We start from the raw sequence: 14,881 nt of genomic DNA on the forward strand, positions 1-14,881 counted from the left end.
TACAAAAAGTACTGGCTGGATTTTGTAAGTCTGTAACAATTTGAAGTCATACCTATCTTATCCAAACTGCAGGCAATTTAGCATAAATACTAAATTCTGCCTGGAAAAGGAAGAAAAGGGATTAAAAGATCTAAATCTCTTTAGAAAGTCTCTTGAAATGATAGATACACCTTAAAAGGAAATAGGACTTGAGGTAGGATTGTGAACTCAGCTATAAATCTGGTACGATTTCTGTGAAATTATTATAAATGTTCAGCTTGAAATCTTTCCCTGGACTTTTCAATGCATTAAAAGCAAAGGTGAATTTTTTTTTTGCTTTTTGCAATTATGAAAACTTGAGAAATATAGACTGATAGCAAAAAGATGAAATAAGCTGATTTTTGATTTTAAAAAATCAAACTTAAAAAATGTTGTATATTCAATTACATCTGATGTTCAAGTCACTCATCAAGTCATAGTTTATTTAATTTGCTGAAATTTATTCTGAACTTTTACTTTACCTAATAAAGCATCAACTGACTTTTCCTGGCAAAAGACAGAAACCTGCATAGCACATAAGCAACCCATACCAGCTGCCTGGGAGCAGTACCTGCTCTACAGCATATGGGCACATCCTACAGCAGCCACAGCCTTCTCACAGTCATGACAGTGAGAAACACCCAAGGAAGCAGAAATTGCCAAGTTGTGTGATGATACTTGGAAGAGCAAAATAGTGAAAAATAGGAAAATACCTGCCAGATGTCTGTGGCTGACAGTGTCCTGAGACTGCCCTACTGTGACTTACACCAGAATTCTGCATCACTGCACAGAGCAGGAGCTTGAGCCTTTTGACAGTCAGGTTATGGGGTTTTATTCCTGTCCTCTGATAGATTTTCCTAAGCTGCCTTGTCAAGGCTGACCCTGACAGAACAGAGGGGAAGATGGAGTTAAAGAATAAAGTAGTTATTTATTAAAAGGCCTCAATAGATACACCTTGGGCAGCACAAGAGCCCAGCCAGGGCTGCACCCAAGATGAACCCAAAATTGTCACAAAGGCATGACCAGTCATGGGGTCCCTCACTTTTATAAGTTCTGGCCCATTAACATATTTGAGTTAATTGTCCACTTACAGCTTTAGGTTATGAAATCCCATCCTTTTTGTTTTCCTCTGTTCAGTCCACATTGTTTATGCTCTTGGGCCTGAAATTTGGATCGATTATCCTTGGTTCAAAGCTAGAAAAGGAATTGTTTTGTCTACCTACTCTGTGAAGAGAGCTTACTGTCTCTTAATATGAAGCTCAGAAGTACACACTAAAACAGCACAGAATCTGAAAAATATAAAATCTAAAATGTAAGGCATCACCTATCTTCATCCCACTTTGCCTCATGGCTCTGATTTTCAGCTAAGCAACCTCCAGTACCCCAGGTATATCCATCACTCTCTGAAGAAGGATGAAAGCTCATGTCAAAAGGCACTGAGTGTCTTTGTGCAACTGCTCCTGGATTCTCAAAATCCTCAGAAGTGGGACACAGGATAAGTGTTGTGTACTGTCACCCATCTCCCTTTTCCCAATGACCTCAGAGAAATGACCATCACACCAGCACGTTTCCTTGGCATAGAGGAAAAATGAAGGCACTTTCTCATGTCCTTGCTTTTCTCTTTACTTTTTGGATAGGTCAAGACCCTTCTATAGCTTTTGAAAAGTCCATTTCTGGGCCTTTAAATAATACCTGGGTCTTTTCTAAAGGAAAATCATAAAACCTCCTCTTGAGCATCTTTTATGGCTCTTGAAAATACATATTTATGTCTAGGAGTGCTCTCCCATAACTTTTTGCATCTGGACAGAAGGGAGCTTCCCTGGACAGGCTGTAAATGCATAGCGAAACTCAGAGCATGTTTCTGTAAAGGCAGGTCACCAATGTCAGCACTTTGTTGACTCATTTCTGAAAAGAAACTAACCGAAAATACCAAGTCAGTCCTAAAATTTTCAACGCTAATGTCTGATTCTTGTATAACACCAGAAAATTCACCGGTATTCCCTGAGAACAAAATCAGCAGGGAGAGTGAAAAAGCCTGCAGTGTGATTTGGAAAAGGAAAGCACAGCTTTGTTTTTGTTTGAGCCAGCAGAGTAATGAATCCCAGCTCAGAAAACACTCCACACCCATATTTACACAAAAACAGAGAAGGTCCAACCTGTGTAGGAGCTGCACCTGCTCAGCTGTGGACACAGCAGACTGGGAGGCACTCGTCCACCCCAGCAGGACCAAAAGCAAGCATCCTGGCTCTCCTTCTCCTCCTGGTGTGTCCCTGAAATATCTCAGGAGCACAGATCTTCCTGGTGGCCCCAGCATTTCCTCCAAGGATGACGGCAACTGAAGCATGCTGCATGTGACCTTGGCAGCTTTGTTTGCCTTATGCATCCTGTTTCCAAAGGCTTGGATTCAGTGCTGAGATCCAATGTCCTTGGGGTATTTTCTTACTGGAAGGGAAAGTTTATGCATATTTTAGGAAAATATGGTTTTGATTGGTTTGCTTGTTGTTCCTCTTTCAGGATCTAGTTTTTCCAGTTGTCAGAAAAATAGGATGCTAGGATTCAAAGGGTCCTACAACTGCACCAAGCATGATCCAGATACCAGAGAGAAGAAAACAGAGTATCCTCAGCAGCCTTCCCCACATATAACTCACTGTGTCCTCTGCAGCAGGTGAATAAAAAGCCTGTGGGAAATGATTTGAGGATAAGGCAATAGCATTTTTCTTCCTTCCAAAACATGCTTGCCAACACAGGAAAACCCTCTGACCACTGCACTCAGGTTGTTCCTGGCAAAACAAAGCAGGAGGAAACCTTTAAGGAGAAAGGGGCACAGCTGAGCAGGGCACACCCCAAGCAGAAGCTATTGTAACCACGGAGCCAACGCCAAGGGCCATTACCCTGGGAGCTGCCTGGCACACACTTCTGAGGGCCCTGCCCCAATGTTCCTCAGAATTAAAAAGAGGCAAGTGGGAATTAATAGCTTTGACCGCCCTTAGACACAACCACGCACAGCACATGACAAACAGAATGCTTGGGAAAGAGGGAGAGTGAGCGATATCCATGTACCAGGCTGCTCAGCAGCTGCTTCTGCATTCTTTGTCTGAAAAAGTCCCAAGGTTGTTTAATTTCATCCCAAACTCCTGAAAACCTGGAGTCCTGATATCACTCACCCTGATCACTTTACAGTGCTGGATGGAAAGTGAAGTTCACTGTGTACAACTTTCCCTGCCTGGCTCTGCAGCTCTCCAGCTGCAAGCTCAGCAACACTAAGTATTCAAGCACAGCAAAGCACTTTGCTGCAGCTGTGCCCAGCAACATAGGAAAGCACTTCCACTAACTTTTCCTGTCAGTCTCAGCACTTGCACTGCTGTTGCTTTTGTCCCCAGGAGAGCAGAGCTCCCACTCGACTCACAGGAGCCACCTGCTTCCCCCTCAGCAAACCTCCCATCCCCTGCCATGCATCTTCCTTACAGACAAGGTTTAGTCCCCCAGCCCCTGCTCACCCAGGTGGGTTTGCATTGCTAGAATAACGAGCCCCATTTCAGGAGGATCGTGCCTCCAGATGGATCCAAAGCATTTTGCAAACTGTTAATTAAGCAAGCCAGACTCAGCAGAGGAAGCTCTCCTTAGAGCTACACAACAAATCCCTTTTGGATGTAAGAAAGCAGATGTCTTACCACCAGCCTAGCACAAATAATGAGAGTTATTTGTAAGGAAACTCAGCCTGGGGAGGAAATATCTGAATGTATCATAGGTACTAGATCAGATAATTTATGGTTTCCCCTACAAGAGGCACCAGAGAAGGGAGGATGGTTCTTTTCCTTCATTGCTCCCAGAGTGAGGCTGCACCAGACCCTCACTGAGCTGTTGGATATGCATGTCCAGGTACCTGTGTCCATGTTATGAAGCACAGTAGTCAATGGAGAATAAGTTTTCAAAAGTTACTTATAGGCTTTTATTGCTTTTCAATTCTTCATGTTCCTTATGGAATGCCTTTTCCCCAGAGGTTAAAGCCTGGTTCCTAAAAGTCCCTAGACTTCACAGTGGGATAGGGTTCAAACCCCCTGAATTCTCCATAATATTTTTGAGACTGCTAGAAGTGCTAGTGCTGGAAGAAGGAAAGTATCAGCAGAAAAAAGAAATCCCTGCAGATCTAAAATCCCCTCACTCTATTGGCTTTGTCGTGGCATGTGAGCTGTACCAGCAAAGGATGTGTCTTCAGAGTCTCTTCTGGCCCAATCTCTTGACTTTGCTGGTGGTGAATAAGGCCCTTGCTTACCTCACTTAAAAACCAGACAAAGCATGTCTGCATGCTTGTCCACATCCAGGAAAGCCATGGAATCCACCAGGGGGGAAAAATGGACACCACAGGCCAAAATGTGCACGTACCTCTCACATGGCCATATCTCCACTGCTCAATGTGGGTCTGTCACACTGCAGATGTTGATCAGGAAGACTGGACTGAGGTCCCTCTTAAACATCAAATGTCAGGAGGAAAGCAAGAATACTGCAAGGCAGAGTAGAGACATTAGCTACCATTATAACCCTGGCCCAAATTGTCCCTGCCCCAGAAGCCCAGGGTGAAGGTAGGTCCGGAATTATGGGATGTAGCTGGGCACCAGAGGCCAGACATGGAGACAATAAATGGATATTTAACCTGTGCCATGAGGTCAAGGATAAGTCCAGGTTGCTGCAATTTCCCTGTCAGGGAGGAGTTTTAAAAGTGGCCATGCCAAACTGAGACAAGATTCCTTTTATGCCAGGATTGGGCTTCACTAATCATGCTTGTATCTGATTGTGTTCCACTTCACATCTTCGAGGCAAATAAAAAGCTGTGACTAAATAGGTAACTTCAATGTGGAAATTTCCATTTTAAACTAGCATCCCTCCAAAATAGAAAAAAAATTAGGAATATAGACAGCTGACCAAAGGCTATCTTATCTACATAATGAGGGCTCCCCATCAAACAGAAAAATTAAAACCCTTTGAGTTCAGATTTAACATTAGGTACATTCTTGAAAACTGCCCCAGGGTGCAGAAATATGCATAAGTGCTTCTACTCTGGTGCCAGAAGTGATTGTACCTTCAGGAAATGCTTTTGAAACCAGTTTCTGAGTCTCACTCAAACTGCTTAAATACTTTCTTGCAGTTCGCATGCTGAGTTTTGTTACAGATTCCATTATAAATGCTGAATCCCAAACACTTCTCAAACTACTCCCTTTTGAAAAGCATAGGAAGTCACAAAGGGACAAGGGATGCTCATTTCCAATAGGGTTTGCCACAAACCATAGGCTCCTGCCTATATGTGATGGCTTTCTGAAGTCCCCTCATTCATGTAATAACAGCATTGATCTGCAAAGCTCGTTGATCCCTGGGAGGCTTGAAGAATGGTTAGAAGTCTTGTTTGGGAAGTTTTTAAAGTTTTCCATTTATCCACTGTTAAGGTTTGCATAAATGCAAGGTAAGAAAATTGTTCTTCATGTTTCATTATTGAGAAAGCAGCCACCACTGAGAAGCTACAATGAGACTCTCTCGCTCTTCAGGCAACAGCCCACTAGACAAATTGAAGTCTGTTATTTCTGCAGAGTTCCCATTCATATGGAATATTTTGAAGTGGTCTCATAAGCAGCAAATTTTAGAACACGACATTACGAAATATGAGAAAAAAGAAGAATGTGATTCCAGTCTAATTTCCCTGCAGCATTGAATTTGGTTTTAAAGAAAAAAGAACTGGAAACACAGACAAAGGTTTAGCTCTGTTTTTAAAAGGATGAAAAAGAAAACATAAAAACTTGTCATTTGACTTGCTATTTACCCAGAATTTTCTAAATTCTTTGAATAAATTTAAAGCATATCAAATAAGAAAAAAAAAGAAGACAAAGTTTTCCTATTAAGCTTTTTATAAAAAGTACATAATATTCTTATTTCTACATTGCACCTCTTTCTGAAATGTCACAGAGAAGTCTCAACACACAGTGATTACCTTTTTCATTGTCAGCTACAAGAAAATCCAACCAGAAAGAGGGTTTCAATTAGGAATACTCCTCATTTTCCTATAAAACATCTGGTGATGTAGAAATCAGCATCTTTTCCTTGGTAGAAAGGAAGGGGCTGCTTTTTACAGGCTACAAATGTTTTTCTGTTTTCTTGTGGTTCTCCATTGTCTCAGTACACAATCATGTAACAATAAGGGTGACCTGGGATCAGGACAATCAGCAAAGGGAGATGTCAGGATCTCTGCCTCTTTGTGACTTCTGGTTAAGACAGGAGCAGCACCAGAAGCTCTGTTTTGATGAAGATATGACCTGCTGGACTCCAAACAGGAGTAATCAGAGGAAATTCTGTGTTTAATGTTATAAATACCTCAAAGATCCGTTTTGATCTTAAAATCTCAGTTGACAGCCTATGTGTTACCTTGCAGCTTGAACTCATGCTCATGCTCAAGCCTGTGATCTGAAACAGACCAAGTGTCTCAGCCGAAGCTCACAGGAGCAGATGAAAGGAGCTGGCTTGAACTGATTTTGACCCATAACGAGGGTACATGGACAGTTGAGCGGAATTGGGCATGATGTTGAAGATCACAGCTTAAGAAACACAGCAGACAGGAAAATGTTTGCAAAAAATCTCAGTGTCTGCACTTTATGATCAATGATCAGCTCTACTAAATAAACATCTCAGCTCTGAACAGACTCCAGGGCTAATTGCTACACCTTATCTCCATATTAAACATTTCTTTCACTTGACTGAGGAGCAGACTTACTGTCCTGTGGACAAGCCACAGGAGTAACACCTGAGAAACTGCACAATTTAAGATCTAGCCAGTGTTTCACATTTATTCCTACATTAATGTATAATTATGTGGAGTGAATAGACATGGAAAACAATCCTAGCCTTGGCATGGAGAATTTCTGTACAGACAGAGCATTTACAAAATATATTATTACTGACACCTAATTTAGTCTGTCAGAGCAGCACTATGAGGGACTAATTAAAGTCAAAGTAGAACAAATGCTTGTACTCAAGAAAAACACCAGGGAAAACACAGACAGATTTTACCAATCTGCACATAGCTTGTGCCTGTCAGTGTGAAGTGTGTCTGAGGTGGTACATTTGATACATTTTACCTGCTTCAAAGCAGAGTCTGTTCCACTAAGATAGCTCTCAATTTCAAAGAGCAGATCACTGGCACTCACTGTTTGCCCAGACTTGCTTACTTAACCAAGCTTCAGATTTTGAATTTTGAGCCTCCAATTACATTTTTATAGTTTTCTCTGGCTTTTCAGAGCCCCAGAAATCTATATCCCAAATGTGATAGATCTCCCATGCCAGAAGGAAAAACAGAAGCAAACAAACAATGACGAGCAGGTTGAAGAGAAGGAGGGGGGTACAGAGACAGCCTGGTATTTCCAGCACAACTGTTGGACCAACTCACTGCTAGTTGCTTGTATGAAGCAAGACCCCTCAACTACCACGTATTTTTCAGGGCATTAAATTCATTCAGTAGGGCTGGGGCAAAGGGAGAAAGAGTACTGAGGCTGTTGTATGCAAAGCTTTGATTATTCCAGCAAATGAGGATCTTTCTTGCCCGAGGCCAGTATTTTGAAGATGCCCTGAAAAGGTTTGTTTTAAAATTCAGTGAAGGTACAGGACTTCAAGTCAACTAGCCAAAGAGCCAGGTGCTCCTGAATAGCTGTTTATTGTTTGCAGTGCATATGCAGAGAATGATAATTTGCAATTTCTCATTCTCAGCACCTGAAATTTCCTCTGTTTTGCTATCAGCATTTGGGACATGGAACCTACAAAGCATCAAAGAGGACCACACATTTCTGCTTAGGCTTCTGAGGTTCTGCAAAACTGGGAGACAGGGCCCAAATCTGTGCATCCCAAAATCCACCACTTTGCCCTATCAATCAGCTGTGTGACATTCAGTGCTGTTCCCAGCATGGGCTTTGGCCACAGAGCAGTGCAACATTAGTGATAGCTCCAGGTGAGACTAAGCTCCATACCTTCCTGTGGGCAGACCACTTCAATGGCAAAAAACGGGCTGTGTGTGATGGCTTAGTGTATAAGCCCATTATTAGGATATAAGAGTGAAAAAGAGGTTTCATGTTTGCACAGGAAAGCTTTCAGAACTAAGCTATGAAAGACATTTCAACACATCAGCCAGGCGCTAAAAGAAGGCCAGCCCAATGCTGACTTTCTTAGCTTGGCTGCAGAGTATTTTTCAAAGTCCAACCCTTTCAAATTATTCCTGCAGGCCCACATGTACCTTCCATCAAGGCAAAGCTGGTCCCCTCTATTGCTACATTCAGAGTCTTGTTACTCCCTGTGCAGCCACTGGATCCCATTCCTCCCCCCTGTTCTGTGCTAAGGATGCTCCTCACAGCCTACACAGCACATCCATCCATCAACAAGCTTTGGCTTGTACTGCACCAGCCCAGCCTGAAGGGACACTGGCTGGGTTTAGAGCAGCTCCTGTCTTCTTTCTTGAGATGGTTTTCAGAAGGACAGGAGCTGAGCTTTCCTAGAAGAAAAATCAGAGGCTAACATAAAATTACACTGTATTACCTTCAGTCAGATAAATCACTTTTGGGAAAAGAGGTTCATAACAACTCCAGACATGCCTAATAGTTCCACTGTGAGTCTCTGGATAAAGCCAGGGACTGGAAACAAAATGAAATCATTACATGAAATTATTTGTACTACTGTAATACTTGAGAGCCCCAGCTTAAATGAGACCTTTCTTTAGCAGGTGCTATGCAGAGCCAGACAGAGGCAGTTTCTGCCTGAATTATTTTGCCAACTCAACACAAAGGAGAAAGGCAGGGGTGCACTTGTTCCCTCTCTTTCCACAGGCATAGGCACAGAGGAAATCTGGGGCCAGCCAAGGCTGATGTGAATGACAGCTGGGAGCAGAGGTTTTGCAACACCACATAACCCAGGTGGCCTTATTTTTATTGTTGCTGTTATTAAATACATTATCAGAGCCTCCTCAAGCAGTGTAAACCAAGACGATTTCCTCAAGCTATGCTCCAAGAGGCATATTACACCCCCCACCAAACTTATTGAATTAAGTGGAGTGTGCATATTATCCTTGCTTATGGCTTTCAAGGCTCATGAATGCTACTGTAATTGTTTCATAACACAGATCAATAAGTAGAGTCCAAATATGCCCTGTCTGCCTCAGGGGAAAGGCAATAAGAGTAGCTGGGTAACAGCTTTTTTGAGATCTTTCTGCCCACCAGACAAAGGGAACTCACTGTAAACTCTCACTTCTCAGGAAAAGATCTTATTTGCAAGTCAGTCTGTGAATTGTTCTTTAAATAGAAGATGGTAAGAGCTTTCATTTGGAATTAAGGAATCAAGTTAACTGGCTACGGTTATCTTAAAAAGTCCTAAATCTTCAAGCATTTTTAATTAATCCACATTTTAAAGGGCCTGCCTTCACCCCATATCAGTGCTGTCAGCTTTCACATGTCACTTGGATGCACAGAGATCTGCTAGATATTCCAGAAAGATCACACAGGTGAAGTTTGTATTTACTTGAGGACAACAGGAGACACAAAAAATACCAAAGGACAATAAAGTAAATGAAAAAACTCTCATTTTTTGCTATGTTGAATAAATTTTTGAGTGTGTTTTCCATTTGCTCCTAGAGGAAGTATGCCTTGCTATTTATGCAGCAAGTTAGCATATTTTTGAAGACATAAATAAAAATATCAAGGTGAAACACCAAGGAGTTTATTAGCTTAGTTATTAAGAGCTCTTTACACTTAACAACCTAAAGCATACACAGAGCAATTTGCAATCAACACTTTTTAAGCTCTGAATAATCCATTCCTTAAGCAAGCTTTCCTGCTTCCTTGAAAACATCTTTCGTGTCTTCAAACTTTCAAAGAGGAAAGCCAAATTCATTAAAGCAACCTCTTAGCTATGCTTTCCTCTCTCCCTTATTCCATCACATCTCCTGTTCTCAAGTGAGCTAATTACTCTGTAATTGGAGCTGCAGAGCCTCCTGCCAGGGCAGGACTCAGCCCAGAGAGAACATCTCCTGTGGATGGGATCCAGCTGGATACGGGACCAGAAGGATGTGACAACTGGCAGAGCTGTTGGCCTGGGACACTTAATCCCTTTTCCTGGTCACACCTTCTCCTCTAATCAGAGATCCCTCCACATCCCTCCTTCCTCTGCCATCTCCTCTCCCATCCAGACCTCATTATCCCACTGGTCTGTTCCTCCCTCACACACAAACTCCCATCTTCTCCCATCTCCTCCAATCCCTGCAGTACCCAAGTTTTTTCTTTCATCCTCCTTCTTTTTCACTTTTCCTTATTGGTTTTGTCTCTTTTTGACACAATCTACATTGGAAAAAGTATTTCTGCTGCTAAATAGAATTTGTGAGATGTGCTGTGCTTATTCAAGCCTTGCTCACAACACCCAAGTTACCTTAATATATTCTCTTAATTATCTTGCTGGCTGGCTGCAATACATCATCTTAAACCAAGCTAGCAATATGTAGTGCACTTAAAGATAGCTCATGGAGTGTAAATGATCCTACAGGTCCTTGCAATGATCATGCAAGTGAGACACCTTCTGGCAAGGGTAACATGAAACAGACACAGATAGTTTGCAAATAAGATCCTTTTTTTTTTTTAAAGTAATCTATGAAAACATACCAAATACCAAGAGATGAGTGGGAATAGAGAAGCAAAATTCATGTTTCAGATACAAATCTTGAAATTCTGGCCTTTTTACAGACTTTCCTAGAGCTGAGAATCACAGCACTTGAGCTTCTTTCCCTGATGGTTTAAATGACATTTCTCTCTTTCTCTGGACTGAAAGCCTTTAGGCATCATCTCATAGCAATTCTTTAAATTTTCCTCAAATTCAAAAGAAGAATATAACTTTCTGCAACACCCACCTGGTAGCTTTCAGGAGAGCTACAGCACCATGTGGCACAACAAGATGCTCTGTGACCTCTCCTACAGGCTTTGAATTCAGTTGCTCTTGGTGCAGTTACCATTAATCTGAAATAAATATTGTTAGGCAGAGAGCATATGGTGAATCTAAGAACCTAATATAGGCAGTCAATTCAATTAGAGCTGATAGGAGAAGAGGTGGCTTTGCAAGAAGACAATAAGAAAAGGAATCAGTAAACAAATGACATAATAACTTTCTTTATCATGGGCCAGGCCAAGGATCCCACTAAAAAAACATTACTAAAACTATAGCAAAGAACACTCTGGGCAGCACCTCATTTGTCTTGACATGTCACTGAAAAGTCATGCTGTAATACTCAGCTCTTTTGATTGTTTTTCCAATTTGTATAGTTCTTAGTCTTGTATGAACACATTTTTCTGAGGACAGGGAAAAAAAAAGAGACACAGGAGCTTTGTTCTGAAATAATGCATTATTTCCCAAATTTGCAATGAGTGAAAATGTTTTCATAAACTAACTTAATTAAACTTTGAAGGGAAAATCTTTAATAAAACCCAATCCAAATATTTTGGTAAGGTGATATTGCAACAGCTGAAGTGAAAATTAATGTAAACTAATCAATGTAAACTAAAGGGAGCACTACAACAGATCCTCATTCTTACATTTCTGTTGCCAACACTGCATTCAAATAGGATCATGCTGGCATCAATATAAAGAAAAATAACTTTTTATTCAGAAATTGATCCTAGGCAGCCAAAATTCAGGCTACATTATTGAAACAGAAGCTGACACATACAGAGCATCATCATTGGGATAATTTTATTTAATGTGACAGCATCTTGAATTATTAGAAAAACTATTTCAGAAGATAGGAAATTCCAAAACACACATCAGCTTCCTGAACCTTCACCACCTGTTTGCAAACTCATGAACATTTTAGACATATACAAGAGTCTATTCCACTGATTGTAAACAGGAAAAGACTCTGACATACAGCTCTGTTTGCCATTTGTGGATGTGATTGAAAACAAGACCTCCCTTGCACTGTATTTGGCTGATTGAGTCGTTCAGTCTTTGTATTATCAGGGGTTTGGAGACCATTGGATCTGAAGCAGGAAATAATTTCCTCCCTGTTCAGTCATTGCAGTTTAGTACCGACAGAGGGAAGGACAAATTTGCATTTTTCTGCAGCACAGTAAAATGTTTTCACAATCACTTTCTATCCCTTTTTTCCCCCCCACTGTTGTTTTAAAGCATTCTTAACCTTGATGACATATTTTCTCCTCGCTGGGGGTGCCTGCTAGTTTAATTAATTTCTAGTTAATAGAAGACATTACACAAAACTATCAGTGAGCAAATTAAAATGATCTAATAGTCCTTTCTGGCTTTATACCTTCTGCAACCATTAGAGAGGCAAGCATACCTGAGCCAGGAAGGGAAAAGATCCTGTAATGTTTAATCTGCTTGTGATTTCTGGGAACCTGTCCAATGATGTATGACTGCCAGGGGAAGACAGAATTGTGTCCCTGGGGACTCCACTGGAGCAGGGCTTCCCGGTACCTCATTAGCCTCCACTGCAAAGTCCTTGTGCCTGAGGTGGCTTCCCTTAAAGGGAGCAGCGAAGGGAGCTGGGTCCAAAGGAAGGTTACCTGAACTTTAAGGCTTCAGAGATTTGACAGTTCAGCCAAAGGGTGTGTTTTGGGCTTTGCTTTAAAGAAAAAAAAAATCTATTTTTCACATTTAAAAAATGAACAGATTTTTGGGTTTGGTTTGTTGGCTTGGGTCTTTTTTATTTGTGTTTTGGTTTTGGGAGGGGTTTGTTTTGTTTGTTTTGCTTTGGGTTTTGGGGGTTTTTTTGGTTTTTTTTTTTTTGCCAGAAAAACATTTTTTACAGATGAAACAATAAGTTCTTGCAGCTTGGTTTCTGCAAGAAGCTATAATATTGTCTGAAAAATCAATCAATTAATAATGGTTAGCACATTGGAACAGCTCCAGAGTAAATTCCTCCTCCTGGTGTACGGCTCTTCAGAAGTTGTACAGAACACATCTCCTACTCCGACTAACAAGAGATTATTTCACTCCTGCCATTCTTGCCTTCTAGAAACACCCACGAGCTGAAAACTTCTAAACAGGGACAAATAAACCTTAGACACCCATTTTTTTTACCGTGCTCGGTCTGGCGAAGGAGCAGGCTGCTCTTCGGGCTGCTCTGCAACCCAGCCGGCAACACCAGAGGGCTCTGTGGCTGCGCAGAGCCGGGCCCAGCGCGGACACTCCGCGATGGATTTCCCCTGACCCGCTCCTCCTGAGCGGTCACCGCCGGCTGCTGGCACCCCCTTTCCACGGCTCCAGGCTGGGCAGGGACCCTCCCTGGGCAGGGACCCTCCTTTCTCCCGCCTCCCGCTGCCCTCAGCTCCCGGCCCGGCCGGGCCCAGGCTCCTCGCACAGCCCCGGAGCGGAGCCGGCAGCAGGGCCGGGCCAGCCCTGCCCGGGGTGAGGGGCGGTGCGACAGTCCCTGATGGAAATGCTTGTTCCCTCTTCTGAGTCTCGTTCTAGGGAAGCTCAGTCAGGCAAAGCTCTTGGTTTCATTTCAGTCCTTTCTCCTCTGAGATCATTAAAGCTCCTGCTGCAGGCAGAGCTGGCCACGTGGATGGTGCCTGCAGTGAGTGAGCGGAGCTGTTCCCCCTTGGGCCTGATGCCTGTTCCCATCTCATCCATCCTGGGCTTTCTCCCTGGACCTGCAGCCACCACTTCTGCTGCAGGAGCCACAGCCTGAGCTATGAGCTGATTTTTCATTTTTACCATTTTTGCCACCACAGCTCAGCTAGTTTTCCTCAGGAGAGCTTTCTGGAAAATTTCCCTGCTTGTCTCAAAAATCTGTAGGATTTGGAACAGTGAGAAAAATTTCCCCTTCTGACTGACAAGCTCTGACATTTGCTGAGGGCCCTACTCAGCCCCAGGAACATCAGGTAGCTGCTGGCCCCATCACAGCTTAGATGGGTTCCTCCCTGTCCCTGCAAAAGGGCCACAGGCATCTGGGAATGCCCTCCTCAGAAAATTCCCCTGGACCACAGAGCCATGCTATCTGCCCTTGCTTTTTCCAGCCGTCAGAAGTCATAGATGGCATTTTTTCCAAATTCTCTCTTTTACTCTTTTGAAATTGATGCCAAAGAAAATCTCAACCTATTCATGGGAAAAAAATCAATGAAAAACAACAAAAGCCAAATCAGGTAGAAACCAAAAGTCCATGATCTCTTCAAAGGGTGGAGAGTGCTATTACAGTAACTGTCACAGTTTAATAAACATCCCTGGGCTGCCCCATGTCAAGGACAGGGTAACCTGAGCACATAACACCACCTCAGTTTGGAGCATGCTGGTGCATCCATCCATGCAGGCAAGAGCAGCAGGAGCCTGCACTGAGGAGTTTTAGAGCATTAAGCAGCATTTGTTTGAAGAATGGACAGGCTATAACTACATCAGTGCAGGGCACTTACCCTTACCTGAGGCTCCTCTGAGTGTGTGGCTGTCAAAACTCCTTCATCTCCATCTGCTCTCACCTGCACAACATGCCCAAAGAAAGACATAAACACTTGTTCTGCAACAGGTTCTCCAAGGACAACAACAAAACGTTTAATTAATGTTACCCTGCTCCCCTGGACAAAGGGCAGTACAGCCCACATGGACATCTCCAGCTGGGTGTCTGTAGCACAGGATGGCAGTGTCAACAGAGGGCAGGGAATCAGAGCTGGACTGAGCCCTGCCTGCCCACCATCCCCTCCCACACATGAACAAGCCTTTTCCTCACCTGCTTCAATGAACACACTTGAATCTCTTCACTGCAGGTTTTACAAAAGGATCCCTCGAGCCTGTGCACTGCTGGGAGCTCTGCATCTTCTTCCCAACCCATAATATCCAGTAAATGCGTCCAGCA

The 14,881-nt window shown here is 42.7% G+C and overlaps 1 long non-coding RNA gene across 1 annotated transcript; it reads right to left on the bottom strand.

The window, feature by feature from the left end:
• Positions 1-4,440: 4,440 nt before the first annotated feature.
• Positions 4,441-14,562, bottom strand: LOC135449701 (uncharacterized). The gene is made up of 3 exons (XR_010440820.1): positions 14,451-14,562; positions 10,934-11,039; positions 4,441-4,519 (listed from the first exon to the last, which is right to left on the bottom strand). It is a non-coding gene; the product is annotated as an uncharacterized LOC135449701 (long non-coding RNA).
• Positions 14,563-14,881: the final 319 nt, after the last annotated feature.

Source organism: Zonotrichia leucophrys, chromosome 6, assembly GCF_028769735.1.
Source record: "Zonotrichia leucophrys gambelii isolate GWCS_2022_RI chromosome 6, RI_Zleu_2.0, whole genome shotgun sequence".
NCBI lineage: Eukaryota > Metazoa > Chordata > Aves > Passeriformes > Passerellidae > Zonotrichia > Zonotrichia leucophrys.